This window comes from Marmota flaviventris, chromosome 17, assembly GCF_047511675.1.
Source record: "Marmota flaviventris isolate mMarFla1 chromosome 17, mMarFla1.hap1, whole genome shotgun sequence".
Taxonomy (NCBI): Eukaryota; Metazoa; Chordata; class Mammalia; order Rodentia; family Sciuridae; genus Marmota; species Marmota flaviventris.
The window spans coordinates 4293602-4318196 of NC_092514.1; positions in this window are offsets into that span (position 1 = coordinate 4293602).

Here is a 24595-nt window from a genome sequence, read left to right on the forward strand (position 1 = left end):
CATTTGTCTGAGTATACATGTTGTAGAATCATATTGACCATGCAGTCACATATATACATAAAGTAAAAATGTCTGTTTCATTCTACTATCTTTCCTATCCCCACATCCCCTCCCATTTCTTCCCTTCAATTCCCTCTACCTAATATAACGTAAGTCTACTCTTCTCTAGGGACCCCATCTTATTGTGAATTAGCATCCACATATGAGAAAAAAACATTTGGCCTTTGGTTTTTTCGATTTTGGCTTATTTCACTTAGCATGATATTCTCCAACCCCATCCATTTACTGGCAAATACCACAATTTCTCTCTTCTTTAAAACTGGTAGTATTCCATTGAGTATATATTTCACATTTTCTTTATCCATTCATCTATTGAAGGACACCCAGGTTGGTTCTATAGTTTAACTATTATGAATTGAGCTGCTATAATCATTGATGTGGCTGCGTTACTGAAGTATGCTGATTTTAAGTCCTTTGGGTATAAACCAAGTAGTGGGATAGCTGGGTCAAATAGTGGTTCCATTCAACGTGTTCTAAGGAGTCTCCATACTGCTTTCCATAGTGGTTGCACCAATTTGAAGTCCCACCAGCAATGTATGAGTGTACCTTTTCCCCACATCCTTGCCAAGATTTATTGTTGACCATATTCTTGATGATTAGCATTCTGACTGGAGTGATATAAAATCTTAGAGTAGTTTCGATTTGCATTTCTCTAATTGCTAGAGATGTTGAACACGTTTTCATATATTTGTTGATCAATTGTATTTCTTTTTCTGTGAAGTGTCAGTTCAGTTTCTTAGCCCATTTATTGATTGGCTTATTTTGTTGTTGTTGTAGTTTTTTTTTTTTTTTTTTTTTTTTTTTGTGTTAAGTTTTTTGAGTTCTTTATATATCCTAGAGATTAATGCTTTTTCAGAGGTGCATGTGGTAAAGATTTTCTCCCAGACTGTAGGCTCTCTTCTCACATTGTTGATTGTTTCTTTTGCTGAGAAGAATCTTTTTAATTTGAATGAATCTCATTTATTGATTCTTGATTTTACTTCTTTCACTTTGCAGTCTTGTTAAGAAAGTTAGATCCTAGGCCAACATTGTGAAAATTCAGGCATATATTTTTCTTCTATTAGGAGCAGGGTCTCTGTTCTACTGCCTATGTCTTTGATCCACTTTGAGTTGATTTTTGTGCATGGTGATAGATAGAGGTTTAATTTCATTATACTACATATGGATTTCCAGTTTGCCAGAACCATTTGTTGATTAGGCTATCTTTTCTCCAGTGAATGTAATTGACACCTTTGTCTACTATGACACAAACTTATTTATGTGGGTTTGTCTCTGTGTCCTCTGTTCTGTACCATTGGTCTATAAGTGTATTTTGGTGGCATTACCATGTTTTTCTTTTTCTTTCTTTTTTTTTTTTTAACTATAGCTCTGTAGAATAGTTTAAGGTCTGGTAGTGGGATGCCTCCTGCTTTACTTTTCTTGCTAAGTATTGCTTTACCTATTTGGGGCCTCTTATCTTTCCAAATAAATTTTATGATTGCTTTTTCTAATTGTATTAAGAGTGTCAATGGAATTTTGATAGGAATTGCATTAAATATGTATAATGCTTTTGGTAATATGGCTATTTTGACAATTTTAACTCTGCCTATAGAAGAGCATTGGAGATCTTTCCATCTTCTGAGGTTTTCTTCAATTTCTGTCTGTAGTTTTCATTGTACAGGTCTTTCACTTCTTTTGTTAGATTGATTCATAGGTGTCTGTTTATTTGTTTGTTTGTTTGAGGCTATAGTGAATGAGGTAGTTTTCCTAATTACTTTTTCAGTGGATTCATTGATGATGTATAGGAACATGTTTGATTTGTGTTTGTTGTTTTTACATTCTGCTATTTTCTGAATTCATTTATTCTAGAAGTTTCCTGGTAGTACTTTTTTTTTTTTTGGGGGGGGGGGTAATCTTCTAGATATAGAATAATAACATCAGCAAATGGGGATAGTTTGAGTTCTTCTTTACCTATTTGTATGCATTTAATTGCTATCTTTTCTAATTGCTCTGGCTAGAGTTTCAAGGATGATGTTGAATAGAAATGGTGAAAGAGGACATTCTTATCTTGTTCCAGTTTTTGGAGGGAATGTTTATTATTTTTCTCCATTTAGAATGATGCTGATTTGGGTCTTAGCACATATAGCTTTTATAATATTGAGGTATATTTCCCTAGTTTGTTTTGGACATGAAGATGTGCTGTATTTTGTCAAATGCTTTTTCTGCATCTATTGAGATGATCATATGATTTTTGTTTTTAATCTATCACTATGAAATTATGTTTATTAATTTTTGTATGTTGAACCAACCCTGCATCCCTGGAATGAAACCCAATTGATCGTGGTGCATGATCTTTTAAATATGTTTTTGTACTCGATTTGCAAGAATTTTATTGAGAATTTTTGCATCTATGTTTATCAGGGATATTGGCTGAAAGTTTTCTTTCTTTGAAGTGTCTCTGTCTGATTTTGATATTAGCCTCATAGAATGGATTTGGAAAGGTTTTGCCCATTTCTATTTCATGGAATACTTTGAGGTGTGTTGGTTTTAATTCTTCTTTGAAAGTCTTGTAGAACTTAGCTGAGAAAATACATCTGGTCCTGGACTTTTCTTCGTTTATAGGTTTCTGATGGAGTTTTCAATTTCATTATTTGAAATTAATCTGTTTAAATAGTGTATGACCTCCTCATTCAGTTTAGGTAGGTCATATGTCTCTAGAAATTCATTTATATCTTTGATATTTTGTATTTTATTGGAATATAAATTTTCAAAATAGATTCTAGTTATCTTCTGTATTTCAGAAATGTCCATTGTTATATTTCCTTCTTCATCTTGTATTTTATTAATTTGAGTTTTCTCTCCTTTTCTCTTTGTTAGCATGCCCACGGGTTTATCTACTTAATTTATTTTTTTCAAAAAACTAACTTTTTGTTTTGTCAATTTTTTAAGTTGTTTCTTTTGTTTTGATTTCCTGATTTCAGTTCTGATTTTAATTATTTCCTGACTTCTACTGTTTTTGGTATTGATTTGTTCTTCTTTTTCTAGGGCTTTGAGATGTAGTGTAAGCTCATTTATTTATTGACTTTTTTTAGTCTTTTAATGAATGTGCTCAATACAATAAACTTTCCTCTTAGTAATGCCCTCTTAATGTCGCAGAGATTTTGATATGTTGTATCAGTGTTCTCATTTACCACTAAATTTTTTTTAATTTCATCCTTGATTTCCTCTACTATCCTTTCAACATTCAATAGTGTATTATTTAGTCTCCATTTGTTACAGTAGCTTGTATTTTTTATTTTATTTTATTGTTGATGTTTTATTTCATTCCATTGTGGTTTGGTAGAATGCAGGGCATGCCTTTTTTTTTTTGTATTTACTAAGAGATGCTTTGTGGCATAATATATGATCTATTTTAGAGGAGTCATGTGCTGCTGAGATGAAAGTATACTTGCTTGTTGATGGATGAAATACCCCATATTTTTCTTAAGTCTAAATTATTGATTGTATTATTTAGTTCTATAGTTTTTTTTTTTTTTTATTTGTCTTTTCTTTGGAATATCTGTTCAGTAGTGAGAAAGGTGTGTTAAAGTCACCCAGTATTATTGTGCTGTGGTATATTTTACTCATGAAATCGAGAAGGGATTGTTTGATGTACATAGATGCTTCATTGGGGCATAAATATTTATAATTGTTATGCTCTGCTTATATATACTTCCCTTAAGAAGTATGAAATGTTCTTCTTTGTCTCTTCTGATTAACTTTGGTTTGAAGTCTACTTTATCTGAGATAAGAATGGAAACCCCTGCTTGTTTACGCAATCCATATGAGTGATAAGTTTTTTCCATCTTTTCACCTTTAGCCTGTGGAGGTCTTTGCCCATGAGGTGAGTCTCTTGAAAATTCTTGGGTCTTGCTTTTTAATCTGACCTGCCAATCTATGCCTTTTGATTGATAAGTTTATTCTGTTATCATTCAAGGTTATTATTGAGATATGATTTGTATTCCCTGTCATTTTGATTTATTTCTGGTTTTTATTTGTCTTAGTTTCTCATTTGGTTGAATGTCACTTTAGTGTAAATCCTCCTTTTGCTGGTTTTCACTTTCTTTTTTTCAATTCATCCTCGTAGAATATTTTGTTGAGAATGTTCTGTAGTGTAGGCTTTCTAGTTGTGAATTCCTTTAATTTTTGTTTATCATGGAAGGATTTAATTTCACCTTCAAATCTGAAACTTAATTTTGCTGGATATCAAATTCTTGGTTGCCATCCATTTTCTTTTAGAGTTTAAAATGTATTATTTCAGGATGTCCTAGTTTTGAGGGTCTGGGTTGAGAAATCAGTTGAGATCCGAACTGGTTTCCCTTATACATAATTTGATTTTTTTCTCTCACAGTCTTTAATATTTTATCTTTATTTTCTGTGTTAGTCACTCTCATTATAATGTGTCTTGGTATGGGTCTGCTGTAATTTTGTATATTTGGGGTCCTGTAAGCCTCTTGTATTTGATTTTCCATTCCTTTCTTTAGGTTTGGGAATTTTTCTGCTATTATATCATTGACAATTCCTTCGGTTTGTATCTTTGCTCCTTCATTTATTCCAATAACTCCTACATTTGTTTTTTTTTCATATTATCCCATCATTGTGGGATGTTCTCTTCTTGTATTCTTATCATCTTCTCTGCATGGTCAACTCTACTTTCAAGATTATTTATTTTGTCTTCATTGTGTGAGGTTCTGTCTTCCAAGTGGTCTAGTCTGCTGGGTGATGCTTTCTACTGAATTTATAATCTGGTTTACTATTTTATTCATTTCAAATATCTCTTTTTTAACAATTTCTATTTATTAAATTGATTTTTTACTTCCTATATTTTTTCCTTTGATTTACTCCTTATACTATCCTTTACTTCATATATCAATTTAACTCTGTACAATCTTAACTCCTTCTTGAACATTTCTTCTACTGTGTTATCAGTGACTTCTGTTGTTGAAGCATCTTTATTTGTTTTGGGGCTCTATATTCTCTTGTTTTTTTTTTTTTTTTTTTTTTTTTTTTCCATATGGTTAGTGTGTTTTCCCATCTAGAAGTATGAATTTAAGGCAGCATCAATTCTACCATGTAGACCTACAGTGTCCATGGAGGTATTTAGCACCTCTCCTTCAATGGTGCGACCAATATCAACAGCACCCTTGCAGACAATACATAGCCTTAAACCTAATAACTCCTACTATGGTGTGTACTGCTTTCTCAAATTAAACCGAAATGATGAGCTCAATAACTATGTATACTACAAACAGAAAATTTGTTAAAACGGTTTACAATTTCAAATGGTGGATGACAGAACAGAGGTAGTGTAGTATGCAATATTTTCAAGGGAGGAAGAGAGAAGCTAGAAGTAAAAAATCACAGAAGAGTGGTAGAGGAGCTGACAGAGAATGGCTGTTGGTTGGAAAACATAAAGAAAATAGACAAGAGAGAGGAAGAATATGAGGAGAAAAAATAAAAGACATAAGAATACAACAAAAATGCAAAAGTGCATTCATATATCATTGTCCTCAAATCACTGATGCATAGCAAATATCCTTTTCCAATATGGTAGAGATATTAGTGGATCAAAAAATAAAATAAATCTTATTGAATTTCTGATAATTTGTAGCTTTCAGAGTTGAACTCAAGTTAGTGCTCATGTAGATTAACAGCACATCCATAATTATGTTCTTCGACCTATTACACTTTTTGCATCAATTTGTCCAATATAATTACTGACATTATTTACCATGAGCAGTGGTTTTCTTACAATTTTCTTCCTGGGACAAATTTAGAATCTTAAAATGAATCAAGGATCGAAGGTCTTTAACAAACGTGATTTGTATATCTTAAAATTGTCTATATTATAAATAATAACTATGATTTTAATGTACATTAGCTTTAAAAATAATAAGCATAATATATTGACATAAGTATTTTATCAAACATTTGATGAGACAAAAATCAAAACTATGTATTTTTTTCCTACATTTGCAAATCTTTTTAATGTCTGAATTAATAAATATGAATATTCATATCAATTCCATATTTCAAAACTTGTGATATATTGATTAATTAAGTATAAGAAAATGTCTGTCTCAGAGTGAAAAGTGAGGTATTTAAAATTCTTTTTCAGATAATTGAACTTTTTTTTCCTTTTTGATTCTCTACACAAATTCAATATTTTTGCCCATTTTTGTTAAGGACGTTTGCCAAGCATGATCTGAAACAACATTACTGAATTCTTCATTTTCTGCTCATTAAAATCCATTGTTCATCCTTATGCTTTGACTAAATGTTTTATCCGTCCATGCTTTTGAAAATCATTCATTGATCTTTTGAAAGTATTTATTCACTGAGATTCACATATCTTTCAAATATTGACATATTTCATTATAAATAATTCCAGCTGCTGACATCATCAAATGTTTTATCATTAACATATCTAAATATTGGAAACCTAGCAAAGTTAAGGGGAAGATACAAATTTTCCATAATTTTTAGATTTGTTAAAAATATTGATTATCACAATTCACAGAAGTGTGATCAGTGGTATTCCTTGAAATGGTAAGTTCCCTTTGTTCACATTCAAAAAATATCTACTGAAAATTTAAAAAAGAAAGAAATGAAAAAAAAAAAAAGAAAGAAAAACACGATTAAAACAGGTTTTGGTTTGGAAATCTTTTTAAAGTCTGGCTTGTAGCTTAATGGATGTGAGTTTTTGAATCTGTTTCTATATTTAGGTTTGCTTTCTACAACACTATAATCACAGTTTTTATTTTTTGACTGTGTGACAAGTGAAATTATATTTCATGATAAAAGAGTTAGATTAGCACGCATGTCATCGCATCATGTCAACTACACATCTTTCCTGAAGATGATCATGTCATTTCATAGCATGTTTCATGTATATTTCCTCTTATTATTTATAATTTGTCATTTATTAAGGACAAACTTACTTATTTTCTTCTCCATTCTTTTCTGTGGTTTAGAGCCATTTCCTTGATTTATACACTTAGGTGCCAGTATTTTTAATACATTATTTGTTTTAATTGAAAAATAATAATTGTGTTTCTTTATTCAGCAAGCTAATGTTTTATATTGATTTCTTTTTGAATTGGTGCATGATAGCTATACAAAAAAGTAAAATTCATTGTGATATGTAATTCATGCACATGAAATATTTTGGTGAATTTTGTTGCATTGTTCCTACCTTTCTTTCCCTCCTCCCTCTTCTTCCCATTTATCTAGTGCCCTATTTCCCCTTCAATTTTCTTGAGATTTCACAGCTTTTGAGACTTATTTACTTCTAGCTTCTATATATAAGAGAAAACATTTGAGCCTTGACTTTCTGAGTCTGGCTTATTTCACTCAGCATGATGATCTGTAGTTCCATTCGTTTACCAGGACATGACATAATTTTATTCCTCTATAAGTTGTACTAAGACTCATTGTATATATTTAAAGGGCACAAGTGATATTTTGATATATGTCTATGTTGCGAGATAGATGAAAGAAAAGCACAATTTTTTTTACACATCATTGTTTTTTTACACTAATATCATTGTCAACTAGTGAAAATAGAAAATGCATCTTTTAATTTTTACAAAAATTACTTTGACATCACATTTTACTGATAGTCTTAGGGATCACCATGGATCTAGGGACCACACTGCCTTACTGAAATTTTCTGTGTCACATTCTAAGTATTTTAAATTTTATGCAAATATATTGTATGGATAAACAACACAAAACCTGGCATAACTGCATAATTTAGGGATGCACTTTAATGATTTTTTATATAAAGTAATTACCATATTTGGACTCTCAGTTATTATATCTCTTCCTACACTGTAAAAACAAACTGAAAGGGATTGGCCTAGTTATTGCTCTGTGGCCCTTTATGCCAGGGACACTAAATCACTGTCATTTAAGAATATAATTAGCACATCTCATTAACTAATGAAGATAACGACCATTAAAATTCTTACCCAATTTATGATTTCCCCTTTATCACAATTTAACAACAATGTCATTTCAGGGTAATAACAAAATTGGCTTACAAATGCCCCTCCCACTAATGAATGAACAGCACCTTGTTTCAAGGAGCAGAGGATTATTTATTCATTGCACTCCTAATTTTATTATGTAGTGGAGTTGTATTGCTCATGACTTCCAATGTAATTCAGTCAAAAGGGGCTGTTTTATCACTTTTATGTTGGAAGTACAAAATCAAATGACACAGAGTATGACTATTTTACTTCAACAGTCCTTATTTATAGAATACTTAGAATTCATTTTTTATTCCAAGAGCTAAAGAAATGGATGAGCAATGATCATACATTTATAGTCAATGCAAATAGACCATGAAAGTATTTCTTAAGAAACATGGTCTTATTTGTAACTTGAAGTTGCTCGGTGTGTTTCAAAACCTTTGTGTTGTCCTTCTAAATTTTTATTTTCCACTTTTTTAATGTGAAATACACATTTAAGAATATATAAAATGTTTAAAATTGTCTACTGATAATTATTACCTTCCTTAAAAGAAAATATTAAAAAAATGAGACTAACATTAAAAATGCATTTATATCTTTCTATGTCAACTATTTAAACTAGGAATTTATTTCTTCCTAATATCATTTTGAAGTTGATATACAAATTATTAATTGCTATGTAAAAATTATCACATACTTACAGGATTATAACAGCATCTATTTGTTATCTTGTATTTTATAGGATCAAGGTTTTCTACAATTCAAAACATTTTTGGAAAATGACTTAGTTTTTTGCAGTTGTGAAACTTCGTTCCTCACCTTGCTGGCATTAACCAGTGGTCTCTTCCACCCTGTAGAAGTATCCTCAGGTCTTGACCAATATAGTCATGAAAGATAACAATGTTTTTGACAAGAAAAAAAATGCATTAAGGAAGTCCCAAAGGTAAAGTGAAGTTTTCAACACTTGGTCATGTTGTAACCATTATGACATCATAGCACAATGCACTGCTCAAACGTTTTTGATGATGCTGGAATGAACAAACCTGTTGCACTGTTAGTCACATAAACTCTAGCACATACAATTATGTATACAACATGATACTTGATAATGAATGATTATGTAATTCATTTAGATATTCAATATAACTATGATTTTTTTTTTCATTAAGAATGTCCTGGTGGTAGTCTTATTCATCTTATTCATCTTTTGGTTAATGCATCTTCTAATAACAGAATTTCCCTTTGTGTTTGATTTAATCTTGTGTTTACATACATGCATATATACCACATATGTGTACAATCTATGATTTCACACCATGTGGTCTAGGTTTGTTGTAAACTGTACCATCTAGGTATGTGTAACTATATTCTATTATGTTTCTATGACACAACTACCCAAGAATGCATTTCTCAGAATGCTTCCTAGTGATTGAGTCATGCATGACTATACTATCTTAGTTCTGTAAAGCCTTAGAAATCAATCTACCATGATGACATCTTACATAACATCACACTTATATAGCATCATCACAGCCAGTATCCCATCATATACTTAGATTTTTGAACACACACAAGGGAAGATGATTACTTAGGTTCTATATCACAGATGTGGGAATATGCCACCCTCTGATTCAAAACTATTTAAGTCATTCAGAAGAAAGGTGAAATATATTTTCCTCCTTCTAGAGTCTCCTCTCATTAGAATTTCAAATCCAAGTTCAGCAGTTCATCAAAATCTCATCAACTTGATGTTGAAAATCTAAATCAAATCCACACATAATGAAAGGCCTGGATATAATCCAGGAAGTAGAGCTCCTGGTACACAAGTGTTCATCCAAAGGATGAACTAAAAGAAGAAAACTTCTAGCTTCCAATCCTCCCAATTGATAATGATGGGACAGCTGTAAGACGATAGTTACAAAGTTTCTGGTACAAAAACTGGAAAGATGGGAAACAAAAAAGAGTAACTGGTCCATAAAAGTTCTGAAATGTTGGATTTTTTTTTCATTGCCTTTCAAGTTCTAGAAGTTTCCTCATGGCTATTGGTTGAGAAAATCTGTAAAGCATACCTTTAATCTCCTAAAAGGGAAACACTGTGATTAAGTCACAATTTCTGGATCTTTCTAAGTTTTTGGCTAAAAGTTATACAATTACATCATCATTTGTCCCCACTGATATAATTTCAGCTGCCATATTTGAAGGGTATCTTGGATTATTTAGTGAGGCCAATTATTTTTCAAATCATTCAGTTTAATGTTTTATCATTATTTCTTCAATTTATCTCTCATTTCACATTTTAGCATAAGCAGGTGAAGAAAGCAGGCAACTTTTTTATATGTTTGGCATATAACTGTATATTCCCATCAATCTTATGTCAATATTTTGCTTAGGTTTCTCATGAGTTTATATCCCTTCTTCTAGTTCTTAGTAACATTCCTTACTTCCTTCAGATCCTTCACTGTCAATATATTCTAAATAGTTTTTAAACAGTCTGTCCTAGGGTATTTAAGGCTTTTTGCAAGTGTCTTAAAATCTTTCCAGGCTTTACCAACTTTCTGATTCCAAAGTCACTCATTTCCTCCCTTACCCCACCCAAGGTGTTTTTATGCAACAGTACTCTATTTTCAAATATCATAATGTGTATTTATTTTGTCTGTTGGTAACAAGTCATCCTAAAGTTTCCATGGATCAGGAGTTTAGGTATGGTTTACCTATGCTATTGGCTCAGAAATTTATCATCTAAAATCAACATTTCATCCAGGACTGACCTTATGGCAACCTCAAGGACAAAATACCCAGTGTTTTGCTTCATAACTAATACTTGCTTACACTAGTGCTCTGGACACAAATAAGCCAATATTAACCTATTGGCTATACATTTCATAGTATAGTACTCTTGATCTTCTTTTTCTGCCAAATAAATATGATATTGGCATATATTATGGCAATAATAATAATCTCAAATATTCATATCATAGAGTTTGGGAATTGTATTTGAAAAGAACTAAAAGCAGATCCAACATGGCTTCCGGCAAGGAAGCAGCACTTTCAGTATCTCCACATTAACCGGATCACAAACACCCATTAAAACAGCTACATTCTACCTACTGAGGAACTTCTAGCAAAATTCCACTGAAAGGAGACCTGCCAGGAAGTAGTAAGTTATATTAGAGGTGACAGTTGGCCCCAGACAAGTGAATCTTGGTCGGCCACGCGGGCGCAGAGGTCCAATCCCACAGCCACCGCCCAACCGGCTCTGAAAGTGGCCCCCGGTGCCCAGGGGCAGCGAGAAGGGTCCCCGCCTGGCCCGGCAGACGGCCCCCGCCCTCCTGGCTCTCCTGGCGGCACTGCTCGCTCTGTGATCGGCCACCCTGCCTGCCCGGCTCTTAGCCACGAGGCCACTGCCTACCGGGTTCTATAAGCGGCCCCTGGCGGCCTGCGCTGTGAGAAGGGTCCCCGCCTGGCCTGGCAAACGGCCTGCGCCCTCCTGGCTCTGCTAACGGCCCCGCCCACCCGGCAAACGGGGGCCCCCCCTGCCCTCCCGGCTCTGTTGGTGGCCCCGCCCCAGGCCAGCGCAGGCTCGGCTCTGCAGGCGGCCCCCGGCAGTCCGTGCAGTGAGAAGGGTCCCCGCCTGGCCCAGCAGATGGCCTGTGCCCTCCCGCTCTGCTAATGCCCTGCCCGCATGGCTAACGGCCCCCTGCCCGCCTGGCTCTGCAAACGGCCCCGCCCTCACTGTGAACGGCCCCGCCCATCCGGCAAACGGCTCCCCCCCCTGAGACGACGTGAAGGAAATCTAATCAAGCCTTTATGAAATAGCGAACTGGGAACTAAAACCAGAGATTGGGTCAGACCAGAGACAAGCCAGTTCCACCCCTCCCTTCGGACACTCCAGCAAGGAGGCAGGGGCCCGCCATTGCAGAGAGGGGAAGTCACCAAAGTTCGGCCAAAGAGATTCCTTCCCAGTGGAATCTACTTTAGAAGGTGTGTGACTCCCACCCGCATCAGATACAAACAACCGGGAAACTTCAAAATCTCTCTGTTGGTGTGACTGTAAGGGCCAAAGGACTCCCGACCCCCAACTCCCAATACTGCCAGTGACGTGGGCATGACTGTAGGGGTAGAGGGAAGCAGAGAAGACTCCCCACCCCCAACTCCCCCAACCGCCAACTGAGATGGCGTGACAGTAGGGGAGGAGGGAAACAGAGGACACTCCAGACCCCCAACTCCTCCTACTGCCAGCGGAGTGGTCGTGATTGTAGGGGCTGAGGGAAGCAGATGGGATCCTCGACCCCCAACTCCCATTACCACCAGTGGCGACACCAATGGTCTTAGCCGCCAGACTCCGAAGGTGTGCCCACCAAAGGGGTCCGGAAAAATTAAACTATTGACTCCCAGAACACAGCTCCACAGCACTGGGGCTTAGATGAATGACAGAGAGAGTGCTCAGTCATTAGGGAAATAGAGCACCTAGAGGGGCTGAAAGTGTAACCAAATCCTTGGAGAACCTCCTCCGGTGCACAGGACCTGGCTGGCTGGCAGGAGGAAGGGGAGGAGGGGCTGTAGAAGTGAAAGGGCTCTGGACCAACAGGATTGAGAGACTCCCAGGAGCCGCCTTACAGGGATTGCTGTTGACACATTGAGGGCAAATCTCAGCCCGGAGGGCACAGCTTTGCCTACGGGAAGAGAAGAAAATGGATCTCTAAGACCTAATTTTATTTTATTTTTTCTCTCCCTTTTTCCCTCTTTCTCTCCCCTTCCAAGTTTTATTGTTCTTTCCATTCTCCTCTATGCTATCTAACTCCCCCTCCTTCTTTCTTTTCAAGAGCACCTTCCTTCCCCTTCCCCCCAACTTTCATCCCAAGCATTACATCCTCCATTTCGTGTAACTGTCTAAATGCAAACAGGTAAATGTTTCAAGGCTGTCTATAGTGCTCCTAAATACCTAGCTACTACCAACACCCTGATCCAATTGACGGTTAGCATCCCACTTCAGTAGAGCAATCTTCTAAAGTAGCCAAGACATACTAACCCTTATACCTTCATAGCACCTAACATAAAGTCCTAAGAACAAAAAACAAATCACTATATGCATACAAAATCTGGAAGCCCTTTATAAATTGAATGAATCAGCTCTAAAGTACAATAAAGCCCAACATCTATAGGCATAATCTCCCACCACAAAGGAGAAACAACAGATATAAACAAAGCCAAAACAAGTGTATAGGAGAAAGCAGTTACAAAGCAGTCAAACAGAGCTGGAAAGTAACGTGAACAACATGAAAAAACCAGGGAAAAAAGGAGTACAGATAATGCAGGACAACTTAAATCTACACGAGGACCTAGAAGCATCAGAAACATGGACAGGGAAAGAAATCAAGGCATACCTAACTCAGATGGAATGGAATTTTAGAGAAGACATGAGACAGCAAATCCAAGAATTGAAAGTATATTTTGAAAACCCACTAAACAAACAAATTCAAACTGCAAAGAACGAGCTTTACCAGGAGATAGAGATCTTAAAAAAAAAACAAACAGTGATTTTAGAAATGCAAGAAACCATAAACCAGATTAAAAATGCTAACGAGAATATTACAAATAGACTAGATCAAGTAGAAGTCAGAACATCAGATAATGAAGACAAAGTTTATCAACTTGAAAAGAATATAGCCAATACTGAAAAGATGCTTAAATCTCATGAGCAATCTATCCAAGAGATATGGGATCTCATCAAAAAACCAAATTTGAGAGTCATTGGGAAAGAAGAAGGCACAGAGATTCAAGCCAAAGGAATGGACAACCTATTGAATGAAATAATCCTAGAAAACTTCCCAGAGATGAAAGATGGAATGGATTGCCAAATCCTGGAAGCCTACAGGACCCCAAACATCCAAAACTGTAATAGGCCAACTCCAAGACATATAATTATGAAGATAGCCAACATACAGAACAAGGAGAGAATATTAAAAGCTACGAGGGAAAGGAGGCAGATTACATTCAGGGGTAAACCAATTAGGTTAACGGCTGATTTTTCATCACAGACTTTGAAAGCGAGAAGATCCTGGAACAATGTATTTCAAACGCTGAAAAATAATGGATTCCAACCAAGAATACTGTATCCAGCAAAATTAAGCTCCAGATTTGACAATGAAATTAAAATCTTTCATGATAAACAAAAGCTAAAAGATTTCGCAGCCAGAAAACCAGCACTGCAAAGCATTTTGGGCAAAATTCTACAAGAAGAGGAATGGAAAAACAGTGCCCAAAACCAACAGCAGGAGGTATCTCAGTAAAGGGGGAGGAAAACAACCAAAAAGTAAAAACTAGCCAAACTAAAATAAATAAATAAATAAACATGATTGGAAGTACAAATCATATTTCAATTGTAACCTTAAATGTTAATGGACTATACTCACCAATCAAGAGACACAGGCTGGTAACCTGGATCAAAAAAACAAATCCAACAATATGCTGCCTTCAGGAGACTCATATGATAGGAAAAGACATACACAGGCTGAAGGTGAAAGGTTAGGAAAAATCATACCACTCACATGGCCCTCGGAAGCAAGCAGGTGTGGCCATACTCATATCGAATAAAATCAACTTCAAACCTAAGTTAATCAAAAGGGATAAAGAAGGACACTACATCCTGTTAAAAGGAACTATTCACCAACAAGACATAACAATTATCAATTTATATGCACCAAATAATGGTGCAGCAACGTTCATAAAACAAACTCTCCTCAAGTTCAAGAGTCAAATTGACCACAACACAATAATTATGGGTGACTTCAACACACCGCTCTCGCCATTAGACAGATCCTCCAGACAAAAGCTGAATAAAGAAACTATAGAACTCAATGACACAATCAATAACCTAGACTTAACCGACATATATAGAATATATCAACCATCATCAAGTGGATACACGTTCTTCTCAGCAGCACATGGATCGTACTCAAAGATAGACCATATATTATGCCATAGGGCAACTCTTAGTAAATATAAAGGAGTGGAGATAATACCATGCACCATATCTGATCATAATGGAATGAAACTGGAAATCAATGAAAAAAGAAGGAAGGAAAAATCCTGCATCACATGGAAAATAAACAATATGTTACTGAATGATCAATGGGTTACAGAAGACATAAAGGAGGAAATCAAAAAATTCTTAGAGATAAACGACAATTCAGACACAACATACCGGAATCTATGGGACACAATGAAAGCAGTTTTAAGAGGGAAATTCATTTCCTGGAGTTCATTCCTCAAAAAAAGAAAAAACCAACAAATAAATGAACTCACACTACATCTCAAAACCCTAGAAAAGGAAGAGCAAAACAACAGCAAATATAGCAGAAGACAAGAAATAATTAAAATCAGAGCGGAAATCAACGAAATTGAAACAAAAAAAAAACATTGAAAAAATTGATAAAACTAAAAGTTGGTTCTTTGAAAAAATAAATAAGATCGACAGACCCTTAGCCATGCTAACGAAGAGAAGAGAGAAAACTCAAATCACTAACATACGGGATGAAAAAGGCAATATCACAACAGACACTACAGAAATACAGAAGTTAATTAGAAAGTATTTTGAAACCCTATATTCTAATAAAATAGAAGACAGTGAAGATATCAATAAATTTCTTAAGTCATATGAGCTGCCCAGATTGAGTCAGGAAGACACACACAATTTAAACAGACCAATAACAAAGGAAGACATAGAAGAAGCCATCAAAAGACTACCAACCAAAAAAAGCCCTGGACCAGATGGGTATACAGCGGAGTTTTACAAAACCTTCAAATAAGAATTAATACCAATACTTTTCAAGCTATTTCAAGAAATAGAAAAAGAAGGAGCTCTTCCAAATTCATTCTATGAAGCCAACATCACCCTGATCCCGAAACCAGACAAAGACACTTCAAAGAAAGAAAACTACAGACCAATATCTCTAATGAACATAGATGCAAAAATTCTCAATAAAATCCTGGCGAATCGAATACAAAAGCATATCAAAAAAATTGTGCACCATGATCAAGTAGGATTCATCCCTGGGATGCAAGGTTGGTTCAATATACGGAAATCAATAAATATTATTCACCACATCAATAGACTTAAAGATAAGAACCATATGATCGTCTCGATAGATGCAGAAAAAGCATTCGACAAAGTACAGCATCCTTTTATGTTCAAAACACTAGAAAAACTGGGGATAACAGGAACTTACCTCAACATTGTAAAAGCTATATATGCTAAGCCTCAGGCTAGCATCATTCTAAATGGAGAAAAACTGAAGGCATTCCCGCTAAAATCTGGAACAAGACAGGGATGCCCTCTCTCACAACTTCTATTTAATTTAGTCCTTGAAATACTAGCCAGAGCAATTAGACAGACAAAAGAAATTAAAGGCATAAAAATAGGAAAAGAAGAACTTAAAATATCACTATTTGCGGACGATATGATCCTATACTTAGAAAACCCAAAAGGGTCTACAAAGAAACTACTAGAACTAATAAATGAATTCAGCAAAGTGGCAGGATATAAAATCAACACGCATAAATCAAAGGCATTCCTGTATATCAGTAACAAAACTTCTGAAATGGAAATGAGGAAAACCACCCCATTCACAATATCCTCAAAAAAATAAAATACTTGGGAATCAACCTAACAAAAGAGGTGAAAGATTTATACAATGAAAACTACAGAACCCTAAAGAGAGAGATAGAAGAAGATCTTAGAAGATGGAAAAATGTACCCTGTTCATGGATAGGCAGAACCAACATCATCAAAATGGCGATATTACCCAAAGTTCTCTACAGGTTCAACGCAATGCCAATCAAAATCCCAATGGCATTTCTGGTAGAAATAGATAAAGCTATCATGAAATTCATATGGAAAAACAAAAGACCCAGAATAGCAAAAGCAATTCTAAGCAGGAAGTGTGAATCGGGAGGTATAGCGATACCAGATTTCAAACTGTACTACAGAGCAATAGTAACAAAAACAGCATGGTACTGGTACCAAAACAGGCAGGTGGATCAATGGTACAGAATAGAGGACACAGAGACCAATCCACAAAATTACAACTTTCTTATATTTGATAAAGGCGCTAAAAGCATGCAATGGAGAAATGATAGCATCTTCAACAAATGGTGCTGGGAAAACTGGAAATCCATATACAACAAAATGAAGATGAACCCCTTTCTCTCGCCATGCACAAAAGTAAATTCAAAATGGATCAAGGACCTAGATATCAAATCAGAGACTCTGCACCTGATAGAAGAAAAAGTTGGCTCTGATCTACACATTGTGGGGTCGGGCTCCAAATTCCTTAATAGGACGCCCATAGCACAAAAGTTAATAACTAGAATCAACAAATGGGACTTACTCAAACTAAAAAGTTTTTTCTCAGCAAGAGAAACAATAAGAGAGGTAAATAGGGAACCTACATCCTGGGAACGAATTTTTACTCCTCACACTTCAGATAGAGCCCTAATATCCAGAATATACAAAGAACTCAAAAAATTAAACAACAAGATAACAAACAACCCTATCAACAAATGGGCGAAGGACCTGAACAGACACTTCTCAGAGAAGGACATACAATCTATCAATAAGTACATGAAAAAATGCTCACCATCTCTAGCAGTCAGAGAAATGCAAATCAAAACCACCCTAAGATACCATCTCACTCCAGTAAGATTGGCAGCCATTATGAAGTCAAGCAACAATAAGTGCTGGCGAGGATGTGGGGAAAAGGGTACACTTGTACATTGCTGGTGGAACTGCAAACTGGTGCGGCCAATATGGAAAGCAGTATGGAGATTCCTAGGAAAGCTGGGAATGGAACCACCATTTGACCCAGCTATCGCCCTTCTCAGTCTATTCCTTGAGGACCTTAAAAGAGCATACTATAGGGATACTGCCACATCAATGATCATGGCAGCACAATTCACAATAGCTAGACTTTGGAATCAACCCAGATGCCCTTCAATAGATGAATGGATTAAAAAACTGTGGCATTTATACACAATGGAGTATTACGCAGCACTAAAAAATGACAAAATCATGGATTTTGCAGGGAAATGGATGGCATTAGAGCAGATTATGCTAAGTGAAGCTAGCCAATCCTTAAAAAACAAATGCCAAATGTCTTCTTTGATATATAGAGAGCAACTAAGATCAGAACAGGGAAGAAGAGCATGAGGAAAAGATTAACATTAAAGAGAGACGAGTGGGGGGAGAGAAAGGGAGAGAGAAGGGAAACTATGGAAATGGAAGGAGACCCTCATTGTTACACAAAATTACATATAAGAGTTTGTGAGGGGAAAGGGGAAAAAAAAACAAGGGAGAGAATTAAACAACAGCAGATAGGGTAGAGAGGGAAGATGAGAGGGAAGGGGAGGGGGGATAGTAGGGGATAGGAAAGGTAGCAGAATACAAGAGTCACTAATATGGTATTATGTAAAAATGTGGATGTGTAACCAATGTGATTCTGCAACTTGTATTTGGGGTAAAAAATGGGAGTTCATAACCCACTTGAATCAAATGTATGGAAGATGATATGTCATGAGCTTTGTAATGTTTTGAACAACCAATTAAAAAAAAAAAGAACTAAAAGCAATTATACTAATGAATGCCCTAGTTAATTTGTTCATGAATTACTTATGAAATTTCTGCTGACCCAATATAATGTTATAAGTTTTAATTTAGAAGCTAAATGAAGTTTTAAAATTAAAATATCTAAGTCTATGTGCAATTTTAACATTATATATTATTCTAATATTTCACATGGTGGATTTGCCCTTCCATTTAAATTATTGGATGCGGACTAAAACCAATGGCTTAGTAAAGATGGTTCATGCATTAAATAAATTATTGATGAGAAAATGATTTTTGAATTGAGTTTTCCTGAGAAGGGGACTTCATTTCGGAAGAAGAGCTTACATTAACTGAAATCTGTGTGTGTGCCCATATATAAGTACTTATATATATGTGTGCATATGTACATATGTATAGTTGATCCCGGTTATTGACTGGTACTATGCCTGAGAAATTTTAAAGGATTAAAATACAGTTATGAACTCTTACATTGAACTGACCTGATATTAAAACCACAACTACAAATTGTAGCAAAGAATCCTAAGATAGTTTTATTATTCTGCCACATATTGTTGTTGTTGTTTTTCTTCTTTCTGGACAACTTGCAAAAACTTTAGTTTCTGTGAATGTGTAATAAGACTAAATTGGAGAATGAACTGAAATGAAGTGGAATTCACTGTAACATGAATAGCTTTGAAACAGTGACCTATATAATAACTGAGAATACATTTAAGCAACTACATATATATTTTCCAACATATTCCTTCTTCCTTCTCTGGTTGTGAATGTACATTTTTATTTTTCCAGGAACTCAGAAGTGCAAATGAGTACTGTGAAAATATTCTCTAAAATAATTGCTGCATTTTAAAACATTAAGTACCCAGAAATTGCTGAAGTAGTGACAAGAAAGTGTGATTTAAAGTGAAAGTGAAATATGTTTCTCAATAAGGATAAAATACTACAAATCCTCTCCAGGAAGTGTTTGACTGGGTTGTTCCATTGTTTTTGAATAAAGGTATATAACACAGGAAATGGGGCTGTTTGTTCACTGAGGACAGTTTCTGATGAACAGAATTGATTCCACTACTTCAGAACAATTATCAAATTAATTTTCTCTTTCTGTATTTTAAATAGTTAAATTGGCAGCCTGTGCCACAATCAGAGCTGTGCATTAGTGTGACTTTCTGTTAGGGAGCAGCTTATTCTGTTCCAGCAATGGAGCAGAGATAGATAAGTCATATGCTATTAACCTCATTTAGTGTGGACCTAAATTTAACACTAGCAGGAAATAGATGCTACATATAAATTGTTCCTCCATTCTTACATGTGGGTTTCCGTTTAGTAGAATAGTCAAATATCTCAATCTGTAGCATTACTTCTTGGAAACTATTGCTGCTCACCAACAATCTTGTTTCTACATGAGTGACAGAGAGTATGTCATATCAGTAATGATTGATGCTAGTTCATGATGACAGAGCATCCAAACACTTTCTATCAGGAGATCCTGAAATTAAACTTGCAATAGACAGATATAGAAAACTCCAAGCTGCGACAGATTTATTTATCTTCACAGCACTTACAGAACATCACACACTGTCTCCAGTTTTCCTGTCATGATGAGTATCATTTCTCTTTCCCTGGACCTTCCTGAGCGTAGTTCTTAAGTTTCAGGTTCTTTGGTTGACACTTCCCAACTCAGTACTTTACGGAATGTTTTTTCAGCTCCCTTGTTCCACCTTGATGACGAAATCACCTATCTTGACATTTCTAATTGTTTGAACAATCCTATTTCTTAATCCCATCTATTTTAATTTTCTTTATATCATTTAAGATGATGCTACATAAAATAGATATTTGCCGTTTGTATGTATACTTGAGTCTCCTCTCTTCTTTTCACCTCCCCAAACTTTGTATCTTCAGGTAGATGCTGTTATCTCTTTGTTCCACTGTTGTATCCCCAGTAAAAATTATGTTTGGTATATTGTAGATACTCCAATCATGGCTGGATGATAATCTGTCCTGTTGATTTATTCCCAATGTGCTTTAGGGATCTGTTTGAACATTATAATGTTCTTTTTCACATTTTAGGAAATGGACATCATAAATCAAAATACCTTTTAAACTGAGAACATGTTATGCTGATTTTTGGTAAGAAGATCAAGGGAAAAAAAATTCTCATGTCTTTGGCTTTTAGTTTTGAAAGGTCTTCATTAGCCCTGAGATCATACCTCTCAGTTTCATGGCTTTTCAATGTTAACACTTCAATCCAGCTGAAATTGTGTTTCATATATTATAAAATATTGAAGACATTTTATTTAATTTGTCAAATGTCTAATTGTCTCAACTCTAGAATAATGTACTTACTGATTGATAGTATCTTTTATACATACAATATTTTATTCTACAATTTAAAATTTAATTGATTTCTACAGTGATCTTCAATATCCCATTCGTTTCAAAATGTGTGGTTTATTGACATCAGAATCACTCTAAATTTATTAATAGTAACAATCTTAAAAACGGATTTAAGATCATTACTATGTTATTTGAAATTACTAAAGATAATTTATACTATGATATTGAGCTTTGTTGGGGCCTGGCTAGGTTTTCCAAAGTATGGAACACTAAAGTTAGTACTCAGAGCTGTACAAGGGGCACTTTTCATGTTGATCAGTTAATAGAACAAAGATTCAGAGAACAAAACTGGACTACTCAAATCTGAACAAGTACCAACTCAGCTGAAATTCTGTGGTTTCTTTCTCAAAACTCTGTGCCATGAAACACTAAAAATAAATGAAAAAATTTTAAAGTCCATTCCCTTAAAAAATAAATGTAGATTTTAAAACCTTTCAAAATTTTACAAAGTATATTTACCATCTCACCCCAGTTATTTATAATATATAATATAATATCTATTTGGTATCAGGGATTGAACCTGGGAGGGGGGTGCTTAACAATTAAGCCACATGCCCAGCCGCCCTTTTTTGTTTGTTTGTTTTTTACTATGAGACTTGGTCTTGCTAAGTTGCTTAAGGCCTCTCTAAGTTGTTGAGGCTGGCTCTGAACTTGCAATCCTTCTGCCTCATCCTTTTGAGTCATGGGGATTGCAGGTGTGCACCACCAGGCCTGGCAATAATGTTTTACTTGTAGTGACACACACACATATATGTGCATGTTTTCATATTTTTTTTTTCTTTTCTGTCTCCCCTGCAGGACTCAAGTACACCAACATATAAGAATACATGACATCAAATATTCATAGAGGGAATTGTAAGGTAAAATTTGTAACATTTGTTATATTATAAATGATATAGAATATCAAAATTGTTGTCATATACTTCTCTTTAAAAATATTGTATATCTATTCTGAGTTATATAAATATTTGGCCATGTGAATTTCCTTTTGTGTTTTAAAATTACTCTTAAAAAATCATTCAATGCATTATTACCTCTAATAACTTCTTGAATTTTATCAAGTAGATGCACTTTTTCAATTATCATAGAACCAGCAAAGGTGAATTTTCATTAGCTGACTTCTATAGGAAATTCTAAATTTCTTGAAGAGCCCATCAATGAGGACTTAACAATTTTTCTCATTAATCCTCACTTGTTTGTGTCAAATTCATGTTAAAAAAAATAATAGTCCCGTCCATAAGGCTCTAAGTAATTGTAAAAAAAAAAAATATGTTTACACTGAATCATTTGTTCTTCATGTTGGAACTAAGTTTGATAGTACAACCCCAGAAAGAATTATAATAGAGCTTATAGAACATCATCATTTATTAATTTGTATAAGAGCAAGCTTACTCACTTTTAATGTTGGCCTGAACTTGGATGGACTATGCCAAATTTATACAAAGTTCTATGCAATACAAAGTTAAAGAATACAATATTGTTCACTTAGTTACTTATATAAGTAAGTGGGAAATAGACAAAATTAATCATTGAAATTTCAATATCCATTCAAATATTTTAATAATATATTATAAATTAATGTCTTACATTTTAAATTTTTATTAAAAGTTGATGGACTTTTTTTACAGACATGCTCAAAACTATGCATATTTTTAAATAATTAAGCATAGTCAGGATGATAAGTAAAGTTGTGCTCATTTGTATTAAAGTGTTCAATTAATTGTTATGAGAAGTAAAGTATGTAAGTTGCAAAAGCATTTATAAAATGAATGTCAATACATAATTTATACAGATATACACTGGAAATTTACTTGGGATGATTTTTGGTGTTTTTAAAATACCCTTTGGAATATTACAAAATGTCCCTTTAGTCAATTATATTATTTAATACTTACTCTTCCCCATTTTCTTCCTGAAACAAGTACTAATATATATTTCATATGATCAATATTAGGAAAAAACATAACTAATCTACTGAACTTAATAGTGCTTTGGTTATTTATATATTTTTACATGCTTTGTTCACCCAATAATTAAATATTCCCTTTATTTCATAAGTAATCCAAGTAAATTCATTAACTAAGTACCTTTAACTAAGTAAGCCAAGAACTTCATATATGTCACTTTGATACCCCCAGTAAGTGGTGACAAGTCTTGCTTCTTCACATGTTGAAGTATAACATTAGAGAAGCATGCTGAGGCAAGCATATAAAGCAGGGTTTATTTTTTAATAAGGGTAACCTAGACTTCTCCCAGGACAGATAAGGGGGCAGTAGCTGGTATTTCATTATTCCCAGAAGTGAGAGCATTATGCCTTTTTATATGTCCTTGGCTTCCTTTATTCTCCTGCTTACTTCCCTATCTCTCTCCTTCCTGGTAAGTGAGTAGACCCCAGAAATGGTGGATGGATAGGTTAAAAGGTGGGAAACAGGTAGGCTGGAAGGGCCAAGGAAGAGTGATCTGAGCATGAAGGGGGCATGATTAACAACTCCCTGTAGGGAGGGACAATCCCTGGGACAGGTTACCTTAATCAACAGGTTGAAGCAGGGGTAGGCTTTCTTGATAAGGGAGGAGGAAGGTTTCTGAACAAATTAACAGTTCAATTCCTTCTTTCTCTAGATCTTGCTCACACTTGTATTCTTAAGTACAGAGGAATAAATCCTGTCAAAGTTTGCCAAACAATAAACACTGGATATGGACCTGAAGAAGAGATTGACGTTTTGCTCTGATTTCTTTGGAAAGGGAAAAACTCTTGTTTCTAGTTATGAGTGTTGAGATGTTTCTGTTCTGTGTTATGGAGAAGCTCTGTACTCTAGAGAGAGACAGAGGGGACCTTTCCCTCAGACAGCATGTGCTGAGGTTGTGGCTCAGTGGTAGAGCGCTTACCTGGAATGTATGAGGCACTGAGTTCAATACTCAGCACCACATAAAATAAATAAATAAAGTCATTGTGTTCATCTACAGCAACAACAAAAAAAAATATTTAAAAAAGAGAGAGAGTGAGAGAGAGTGCTTGTGCTACTGATTTTTCATTGAGCAGGATGCTGCCCGTGTGAAGCAAAGAAAAATGCAAAGAGAAATCCACTTGTTGTGTAAATGGGCTGGGTTTATAAGCCTGTCTCACCCTCTGGGGATACAATCACATTGACAGTTGATGAGAAGGAATATGATTATATACTTTCAAGTTTCTTGCACATTTGTTGGCGAACAGCATTATTCATGTAGTTTAATGTCAAGCATTTACCATTTCACTTACTCAACTGTGTCAGCTGTTTGAAACACGTCTCATTGAAAAAAAAAATAACCCAGATCTAGTTGGAAGTAAATCAATCACTGCAGTACCTCAGATAAAAAAGTATCTTTAATTTCTCACAAAAATAACCTCATGCTAATATTTTTTATGTTACACTATTGTTCACAAGTTTATTTCACATAAATTGATATAAACTACTCAGTATTTATAAAAAAAAAACTATATTTTTTGTGATGATTGTAAAGTAAAAAAAATAATTATCATTTAGGA